Source organism: Myotis brandtii, unplaced genomic scaffold (assembly GCF_000412655.1).
Source record: "Myotis brandtii unplaced genomic scaffold, ASM41265v1 scaffold165, whole genome shotgun sequence".
NCBI lineage: Eukaryota > Metazoa > Chordata > Mammalia > Chiroptera > Vespertilionidae > Myotis > Myotis brandtii.
Genome location: NW_005356042.1, coordinates 1,584,961 through 1,595,693, shown reverse-complemented (window position 1 = coordinate 1,595,693; position 10,733 = coordinate 1,584,961). Strand labels below are relative to the sequence as shown.

The 10,733-nt window shown below is 40.3% G+C and overlaps 1 pseudogene; it reads left to right on the top strand.

Moving 5' to 3' along the window:
• Positions 1-8,540: 8,540 nt before the first annotated feature.
• On the top strand, positions 8,541-9,495 carry LOC102256758 (annotated as a pseudogene).
• Positions 9,496-10,733: the final 1,238 nt, after the last annotated feature.

Here is a 10,733-nt window from a genome sequence, read left to right as displayed (position 1 = left end):
CTGCCCTCTGCCACCCGGGAGCAGACCTAAGCCAGCAGGTCGTTATCTCCCGAGGGGTCCCAGACTGTGAGAGGGTACAGGCCGGGCTGGGGGACCCCCATCCCCCCGAGTGCACAAATTTTTGTGCACCGGGCCTCTAGTAGTATAATATTAAAAAAAGAAAAGGCCAAATAGTAACTGCTTCTAGATGTGAGCCTGGTTTGTAAATAGCTTGCGTTTTGATGTGGCAGTTCATACAGCGGCCCATTCCCCTCCCCTTGCATGCCCTGTTTCTCTGTTTTCTGTACTCTATAAAACCTTATGTTGGGTAAGTCTTGGGGGTGGCAAAGCAATAACACTGGCAGCCTGCCCCCCGCCTTCCCCGGTGCAGCCTGTCTGCAGGCCCGATGGGACTTGCGGGACAAGTTCACAGGTAGCAGCAGGTGTGGTGGTACTTCACTGGTTGGCCGCCACCAGTGCGCATGTACGTCCTAATAAACCCATGTCTTTCACAGACAGGTCTCCAGGCTGTTTCTTCAGCACTTTGCATAACACAGGGCTCTCCATCCTCATGACCCCCCGCACCTGGCATGTTGTTCCTACTCTGCTCATGCTTACCTAACTGCCTACGACACATACATGAGCTGTTGTGGTGATTTCTCTGAAGTTTACTAGTATATCAAGTCATCCCACTTTAGCTTGCAAGGCTTTGGCTAAAGGGAAATTTTAGTTTTCAATGATTCCAAGTCAGGATGGGAGAAAAATTGGAAAGGTTAGTTTGGAGAGTCATAGGCAGATAATGGAGGAAACTAGAAGACTTCATTCACCATCCAGTCCAGTTTATAGATAGAAAACAACACCTCAAAAGACGATAAACAGCACTAGAATCTAATATCCACAAAAGTGTGTTACTGAAACATGTTTTTCTCTAAAATCACTCTCATTTTTAACAAAGATAGCCAAATTAAGGCTAATTTGTTTGCAAAATAAGTCTAGTTTCAATAAACTTGCCCTGATTATTTGTGTAAGTCCAACAAGAATAATAATTATATAGACTCATTTATTTATTTATTTTAATTTAAGTATAGTTGGTATACAATGTTAAACTGATTATATTAAGTGTATAACGAGTCAACATTTTATACCTTACAATGTGATCACCCCACTAATTCTAGTAATCACTTGTTACCATGTAAACCCAGTGAAAGGTTAAAGTGGATGGTGCGTGCGGCAGGCTAAATAGCCATCTCAGACGGTGGATAAAGAAAAATTGAATTTATTTAAGGAAAGGGATGGGGGATGGGATATGCAAAGGGAAGAGCTCCACAGCACTGAGCCAAGGGGACTTTGGGTCCATGATGGCAGCACCCAGGAGATGGAGTTTCATCCTTATATGCAGTGGATTTTCCCAAGAGGCTTATATTGACTTCCATAAGTCAGTCTTAATTCTTTAAAGCTGTCTGGTCATATCTGAGTCTATGCACGTCTTTTTCAACTCTGACATTCCACTCAAAGCCTTGACAATATAACCAATTTCCAATTGTGTCCTGTTGCAAGGTGAACAGATCCTTATTGAACTTATGCAAATAACAATATTGCCATGAAAATAAGAATACTTATTGACTAAAAGTTTCCAAATTCTAAAGGGATCAAGTTAGGGCAGTGGTCGGCAAACTCATTAGTCAACAGAGCCAAATATCAACAGTACAACGACTGAAATTTCTTTTGTGAGCCAAATTTTTCAAACTTAAACTATATATTGACAATATAACCAATTTCCAATTGTGTCCTGTTGCAAGGTGAACAGATCCTTATTGAACTTATGCAAATAACAATATTGCCATGAAAATAAGAATACTTATTGACTAAAAGTTTCCAAATTCTAAAGGGATCAAGTTAGGGCAGTGGTCGGCAAACTCATTAGTCAACAGAGCCAAATATCAACAGTACTTCTTCAAAATAGACTCGCCCAGGCCGAAAACCGACTTCTGCGCATGGGCCACGAAGTTTCAATCGCACTGTACGTTCGCGCCCGCACGTGGTATTTTGTGGAAGAGCCACACTCAAGGGGCTAAAGAGCCGCATGCGGCTCGTGAGCCGCAGTTTGCCGACCACTGAGTTAGGGGAATAAGTGTTTCAATGCTATTTACAAAGGTATCATTTATCAAATTGCTCTAAGTTCAACAGTAAGAACTCTAAGAGAAAAAAAACAAACATTTTCCCACATCTGGAAACAAACAAACAGCAGCAACAAAAATATAACCAAAGAAGTTACATGCATATATGCATTGCCCATGGACACAGACAATAGTGTGATGAAGGCCTGGGGTGGGGCAAGAGCTGGGTAGAGGGGGGCACTGAAGGAAAAAGGGGGGACATCTGTAATACTTTTAACAATAAAGACATTTTTTTAAAAAGGGGGAAAAAAGAATCAGCAATATTTCAAACAAAAAGTCATAAAATTATAATCATCCCCACAGTTCATTCAGTTCCATATAATTAAAACTTCTGCTTGCATCCAGTTTTTCCATTAGTTTTCTCACCTTTGTCTGATAACAGAGTGATGGGGACAATGATAATTCCAACAAGTTATAAAACAATACTTATCTATTTAACTAAAGTAACAATAAAACATGGCTCAACATTGAAGGGGATTGTGAGCCCAGGTGCTCCAAGCTTACTACTCCCTGCACAAACCAAGCAGTAGGAGCAACCCCACTGCCCAGGGAGGAAAATGTTAAGAGGGACATCTCTTCACAGTTGTAATTATTTTCCTTGTTTACTACTTCATTTGTAATCTGCTAGCATCTGCAAATAAGCAATGGCAAACATATTAGTGGGGAAACTAAACAGTTTTACACAAAAAAATACTTCAAAGATGAATACAGAAGGTTACATAATTGTTAGCAAAACTGAGTTCTTACTGTTGAAAACATTCAACTTAAAAAAAATTTTTTTTATTGATTTTACTAGTAGAGAGGAAGGAGATGGAGAGAGAGAGATAGAAACATCAATGATGAGAGAGAATAATCGATCGGCTGCCTCCTGCATGCCCCCTACTGGGGATCAAGCCCACAACCCAGGCATGTGCCCTGAACAGGAATTGAACTGTGACCTCCTGGTTCATAGGTCAACGCTCAACCACTAATCTAGATGTCTGGGCCAGCTTTCTTAAGTATTCAAGGACTTGATTAAGACACCACCACCATCATCATCACCTCAACAACAAAACACCTAGAAAGTTAGGATAAATGCAGAATCTTTGCTTTCTAGGCAGAAAACATTTTTACAATATCTTATCAGTAACAGACTATTAGTCCAAGAAAACTTTGTCTTTTTAACAGATAAAAGAATATTGTTTTAGTACACTATTGATATTAAAGCTTAATTTAAAAAACGTATAAATTCATGCAATCTTATACAATTTGATCAAACATAAATTTTCCTTTCTCAATTCCTTTCACATAAACTTTCTACAATATTCTGTGGTCTTCTGAGTTTGTCTCTTGCCCTCTTGCCATTCATAATCAGAACAAAATTATTTCATTTCACATCTGCATATCTCATAACTTTTTAAAAAGCCAAAATAGCCCTGGCTGGCTTGGCTCAGTGGATAGAGCCTGCGGATTGAAGGGTCCCAGGTTTGATTCCGGCCAAGGGCACATGCCTGGGTTGTGGGCTTGATCCCCAGTGGGGGGCATGCAGGAGGCAGCCAATCAGTGATTCTCTTTCATCATTGATGTTTCTATCTCTCTCTTCCTCTCTGAAATCAATAAAGAAATATATTTTTAAAAAGGGGGGGGCCACATGCTAACTCTGAGGAGGCCTGTGTAGAGGCCTGGCCTGGCCTTGCAAACTCAGACACCTAAAGTGACCACCCAGGATGTTCTGAAATTTAAAAAAAAAACAACTTAAAAAAAGCCAAAACATATCTTACTTCTCTTGTATACAGTTGTTTTTCCTATTAATTTTTGTAGCTTTAATTATATATAATAGAATTCTTAACCTTTTAAAACCTTAATTTCTAGTCAAAATTAAGAAGCAATTGTGCACTGTCACACTATTATTTTTAGATTTATAAATTTATGAACATAATTTATAATTTCTAGAAATATGTATTTAGACAAACCATAAATTTTTCTATAATATTATGTATTCCTTTATGACTTGTATGTAATTTTTATTTTTCATTTTTAAAACAATGTATTGGGGTAACATTGGTTACTGACATTATATAAATTTCTGGTGTACAACTTTATAGTACAAACTCTGTATACTCTTATTACATGCTCATACTTAAAGCCTAGGCTCCTTCCATCACATGTAATTGGCCCCCTTTTCCCTCTGTGGCCTTCCCCAACTCTGGTAACGACCTTTGGTAACTACCATTCTATTGCTTGTGTCTAGGAGGTTTTTGTTAGTTTGTTTGTTTTCATTTGTTGCTTTCTGTTTTATATCCCACATATGAGTGAAACCATATGGTTTTTTATTTTTATCATCTGATTTAATTTGCTTAGCATAATACTCTCAAGATCCATCCATTGTGTTGCAAATGGCAGTATATCATCCTTTCTTATTGCTTAGTATTCTATTGCAATATGTACCACAACTTCGTTATCCGAGCATCCATTAAAGGACATGTAGGTTGTTTTCATGTCTTGGCTATTGTGAATAATGAACATAGGAGTACATAGATCTTTATGAATCAATGTTTGCAAAAATTTCAGTAGATATCCAGAAGAGGGATTGCTAGATCAAATAGGAGTTTGTGTTTTAACCCTCAAGAAACATGATATTAACCAATGAGAGCAAAGTGAGCAGTTCTGATTTGGACAAGACCCCCAAAAAGCATCATGACAGGTAGTGGTTTCTATCATGATATGAGACAGGGTGGCGTTCTAGACCAAATTAGTGTAGTGACAATGGAAATGTTAAAAAAAAACATACAAACTTCACAAATTATTCAGAGGAGTAGCATTAAAATTTCTACATCACAGCAAATTTATACTCATTCCAAACAAAGAGGGTTTTACAATTATTCACTCAGTATCAATTTGATGAATGATAGGCACACATATATAAAACTGTGTAGTCATAATTTCAGTGATGTGTTTTGGAGACCCATTTTGTCATTACATATGGAGCAATAATAAATAATTCCCAGTTCTATTTTTTCCCCCTGAAAAATAGCAAGGGTTGGGCTTTCTAGCCCTCAGATTTCTTCCCACTCCTTTCATTCACTTTAACATGCATGTGACTTTGACATGCAGTTCTTGCTTTTCACACACAATAATTCACATCTTCACCAATAAGGGATACTGTAAGGCATGGCAAGCTGTAGGTGAGAAAACTGAAAGAGAAGGAGGTGAATAATGAGACTGAAGAATTAGACTAAAAAATATTCACGAGAATCAGAGAAACCCATCACAGGAAATATAACAATATTGCACCTGCTGTAGACCTGGATGTTTCCACTTTTTGAAATCTGCACTATTGAAATCACCTTACCCTTTAAGGCTGTCTTCCTTTCTCCCAAAGAGAGAAACATTTTTAGGAACACAGGTGTCATTTACAGAGAAAAAATTAGTTTTCATTAATCACACCAGGACATCTCTCTCTCTCTCTCTCTCTCTCTCTCTCTCTCTCTCTCTCTCTCTCTTTCAGACTTATAAAGTACTTCAATACAAAGAGACATTGTTCCTTCTCTCAATAAGTTTTAATCAAGTGCTTGCCAACAGATGATGAACAAATGCAAAATAATGAGTATTGGGCAAGTAATTAAAATAGAGTGGGACTAGATGCACCTTTAGAGAGAGTGATAAGAAAAGACCTATTTTAGAAGGTGACAGTAGAGCAAAGATCTAGATAACAAGAAAGAACAACAGTGAGGTCATGAAGATGAACCTCCAGGCAAAAGGCTTGCTTAAGGGCTTGAAGGTGGTACAAGTTTGGCTTATGAGAGGTAGAGAAGGCAGGCCATTGAATTAACATGTGAGCAAGAATGGAAGGAGGCACAGCCAAGTCAGGTAGGCCTGTGTAAGCCAATATAAAAAGTTTGGATTACATTCTTTGAGAAATCAGTAGACATTAAAGACATTATGAAATGAAGTTTAAAAATCATCTAATTTCTGTATAGAGTGTGGAGTGTATGGATGTAAGAGTGAAAGCATGGAGATCAGCTAAGCAGCAATTGCATTTTTTCCCCCCGTTTTTTTCCCTTCCCTCCCTCCCCCTTCCTCTCTCTGAACATGTGCTCAAGTGAGGATTAAAGAAAAAAGAAAAAGAAAACGATATCAGCTCCTAACCTGAAGAATTGTTTTTTAATTAAATCTTTATTGTTCAGATTATTACAGTTGTTCCTCTTTTTCCCCCGCCAGAGCTCCCCTCCACCCGGTTCCCACCTCACCCTCTGCCCTTACCCTCCTCCCCCCCACTGTCCTCATCCATAGGTGTACAATTTTTGTCCAGTCTCTTCCCGAACCCCCCACACCCCTTTCCCCCTCAAGAATAGTCAGTCCACTCCCTTTCTATGCCCCTGATTCTATTATATTCACCAGTTTACTCTGTTTATCAGATTATTTATTCACTTGATTTTTAGATTCACTTGTTGATAGATGTGTATTTGTTGTTCATAATTTGTATCTTTACCTTTTTCTTCTTCTTCCTCTTCTTAAAGGATACCTTTCAGCATTTCATATAATACTGGTTTGGTGGTGATGAACTCCTTTAGCTTTTCCTTATCTGTGAAGCTCTTTATCTGACCTTCAATTCTGAATGATAGCTTTGCTGGATAAAGTAATCTTGGTTGTAGGTTCTTGCTATTCATCACTTTGAATATTTCTTGCCACTCCCTTCTGGCCTGCAAAGTTTCTGTTGAGAAATCAGCTGACAGTCGTATGGGTACTCCCTTATAGGTAACTGACTTTTTTTCTCTTGCTGCTTTTAAGATTCTCTCTTTGTCTTTTGCTCTTGGCATTTTAATTATGATGTGTCTTGGTGTGGTCCTCTTTGGATTCCTTTTGTTTGGGGTTCTCTGCGCTTCCTGGACTTGGAAGTCTATTTCTTTCACCAGGTAGGGGAAGTTTTCTGTCATTATTTCTTCAAATAGGTTTTCAATATCTTGCCCTCTCTCTTCTTCTGGTACCCCTATAATTCTGATGTTGGTACGCTTGAAGTTGTCCCAGAGGCTCCTTACACTATCTTCGTATTTTTGGATTCTTTTTTCATTTTGCTTTTCCGGTTGGGTGTTTTTTGCTTCTTCGTATTTCAAATCTTTGACTTGATTCTTGCGATCCTCTGGTCTGCTGTTGGGAGTCTGTATAATATTCTTTATTTCAGTCAGTGTATGCTTAATTTCTAGTTGGTCCTTTATCACAACATCGAGGGTCTCACTAGATTTCTTAAGGATCTCAATACATTTATCGGCGGTTTCCATAAAATTCTTGAAAAATCTTAGAACCGTGGTTTTGAACTCTATATCCAGTCGTTTGCTGTCCTCCATTTCTGTCATTTGTGACCTGTTTCTTTGTCTTCGCATTTTGTCTGCTTCCCTGTGTTGGTAGAGTGGTTTTGTGTGCTAGGTGTCCTACAGGGCCCAGTGGCTCAGCCTCCCCAGTTACCTGAGGTGGACACTCTTGGTGCACCCCCTTGTGGGCTTTGTGCACAGTCTTGTTGTAGTTATGCCTTGATTGTTTTAGGTGTCACTGGGAGGAATTGACCTCCAGGCCAATTGGCAGTGAGAATCAGCTGTGTCTGCAGTGGGAGAACTTCTGTGCTGAAGACACCCTTCTGGGGCAAGATGCCTGAGGCTACCCAGCAGGAGCTATGGAGAGATCTGCAGATTCCTCTTCTTTGTTTGGGGTTTGAGGTGCCTAGATGAGGCCCAGCTGTGAAGCAATGCAAGCTGCTGTGGGGCCTTGGGCCTTCTTTTGGAAGTTCTGGGTCTTTCTGACCCAGCTGCAGTTTGTTAGGTAATTTTCAGATTGCAAAGGGCCAGGCCTTTCATATGCAAAAGCCTCTGTGCACAGCTTGGGTGGGGCGGGGTCTCAGGGAATCAACAGGGTGGAGCAAACAGCTATGGCTGATCATCAGTCCTACCCTAAGAGGCCCTGAGTCTCAGTGTCCCGGTAATCACTGCAAGCACCTCTGAGAGAAAGCCGACCTTGAGTTCAGACCGATGCCAGACAGTCCAGTTTCTCCTCGTATGAGTCTGGGTCCCCAGAGACTTGCCCAGAACTGGAGTTCAGAGCAGTCAGGACTTGAGACGCCCGATTGAAAAAGACAACTGTGTCCTCAGTTGCCAGCCCTTTCTGCGTGCGCCTCCGTACCTCTGCACTTTACTTCCGCACCTCCTCTGAGTCTCAGTGTGCTTTTCTCTTTCCTTCTAGTTGTAGAATTTCCACTCATCCAGCCTTCTTGTGGTTCTGGATGATGTCTGTTTTGTCTTTTAGTTGTATTTTTGAAGTGGTTGTGCGAGGCAGCAATTTCTAGTGTTTACCTATGTCGCCATCTTGGTTTTTCCCTCAAGAATTTCTTTTTTAAAAAAAAATATTTTCGCTGCACGTGCTGGGTGATGCTAGGCGGCTCCCTGCGCTCCAGGCTGTTGCGAGGTGTGGGTGGGAGCCGTGGGCAGTTCGGGGCATGGGGTGTCCGCGAAGGTGGCGCAGCCATGGCGGTGGGGGAGAGCATGGTCCAGCAGATGGTCTGGGTGGACCTGGAGATGATGGGATTGGACATTGAGAAGGACCAAATTATTGAGATGGCCTGTCTGATCACCGACTCTGATCTCAACATCTTGGCCGAAGGTCCTAACCTGATTATAAAACAGCCAGATGAGTTACTGGACAGCATGTCAGATTGGTGCAAGAAGTATCACGGGAAGTCCAGTCTAACCAAAGCAGTGAAGGAGAGTACAGTGACATTGCAGCAGGCACAGTATGAATTTCTGTCCTTTGTGTGACAGCAGACTCCTCCGCGGCTCTGTCCACTTGCAGGAAATTCAGTTCATGCAGATAAGAAGTTTCTTGACAAATACATGACCCAGTTCATGAAACATCTTCATTATAGAACAATTGATGTGAGCACTGTTAAGGAACTGTGCAGACGCTGGTATCCAGAAGAATATGAATTTGCACCTAAGAAGGCTGCTTCTCACAGGGCACTTGATGACATTAGTGAAAGCATCAGAGAACTTCAGTTTTACCGAAATAACATCTTCAAGAAAAAAGCAGATGAAGAGGAAAATTAAGGAAAATGGGGATATTGAGAAGACTGTGAGTTGATGCCAGTGTTTGTGCTGCCACCACAGTTCTCTGGAGCAGCTGCTGGTGGTTTTGCTCACCCGGAGGCTTGGCAGAGCACCTTCTCTCAGTTAACCCGCAGCTCCAGGTTGTGCAAGCAGACAGCACCTGAAATATTACTTTTCTCCTAACATGCTGTTTTCATTTATGACACAGCAGCACCTTTGTAAGTACCAGGTCTTGTCCACCCCTTGGTACAAATCTGCATTTGCTTTTAGACCATTTATTTATTTATTTATTTATTTATTTAAAGAATAAATCTAGTTCTATTTAAATGCAAAAAAATATTTTATTGATTTTTTACAGAGAGGAAGGGAGAGGGATAGAGAGTTAGAAACATTGATGTCGATCAGCTGCCTCCTGCACAGCCCCTACTGGGGATGTGCCCGCAACCAAGGTACATGCCCTTGCCTGGAATCAAACCTGGGACCCTTCAGTCTGCAGGCTGATGCTCTATCCACTGAGCAAAACCAGTTAGGGCCTGAGGAATTTCTTTAGTGAAAGCATCATTAAGACTTTTTCTCATTCAGTTACTCTCCAGGTAAGCAAAATGTGAGAAGTTCTTTCCCATGAAACCAGGAAACCAGAGCTGTGCTCTCCTCTGCCCCATGGCCCTCTTTTTTTTTTTTTTTTAATTCTTCATTGTTTAAAGTATTACTTATAGTATTACGTACATGAATATTTATAGCAGCATTATTCATTATAAATAAAAGGTGGAAACAACACAAATTACCATCAACAGATGAATGGATAAAATAAGTGGTAGATACATAAAGTGAAATATTATTAAGAAGTACTAATACATACCATAGTATATATGAAATAAAAAGATGATGTTAAGTGAAAGAAGCCAGTTATAAAAGATCTATGTTACATTAAACCATTAAATGCAATATCCAGAATCAATCAATCTGTAAAGTCAGAAAATAGGTTAGTGATGGCTTAGTCCAGGGGTGGGCAAACTTTTTGACTTGAGGGCCACAATGGGTTCTTAAACTGGCCCGGAGGGCCGGAACAAAAGCATGGATGGAGTGTTTGTGTGAACTAATATAAATTCAAAGTAAACATCATTACATAAAAGGGTACGGTCTTTTTTTTTTTAGTTTTATTCATTTCAAACGGGCCGGATCCGGCCCGCGGGCCGTAGTTTGCCCACGGCTGGACTAGCTTATTTAACTTAGCATAATGCTCTCCCAGTCCATCCAAGGTGTGGTAAATGGTAGGAGTTCTTTCCTTTTTACAGCAGCATAGTATTCCATTGTGTAGATGTACCACAACTTTTTAATCCACTCATCTTCTGATGGGCACTTAGGTTGATTCCAAATCTTGGCTATTGTAAATTGTGCTGCTATGAACATAGGGGTGCATGTGTCCTTTATGATGGGTGTTTCTGATTTCTTGGGACATATTCCTAGAAGTGGGATTATTGGGTCAAATGGGAGTTCCATTTTTAAT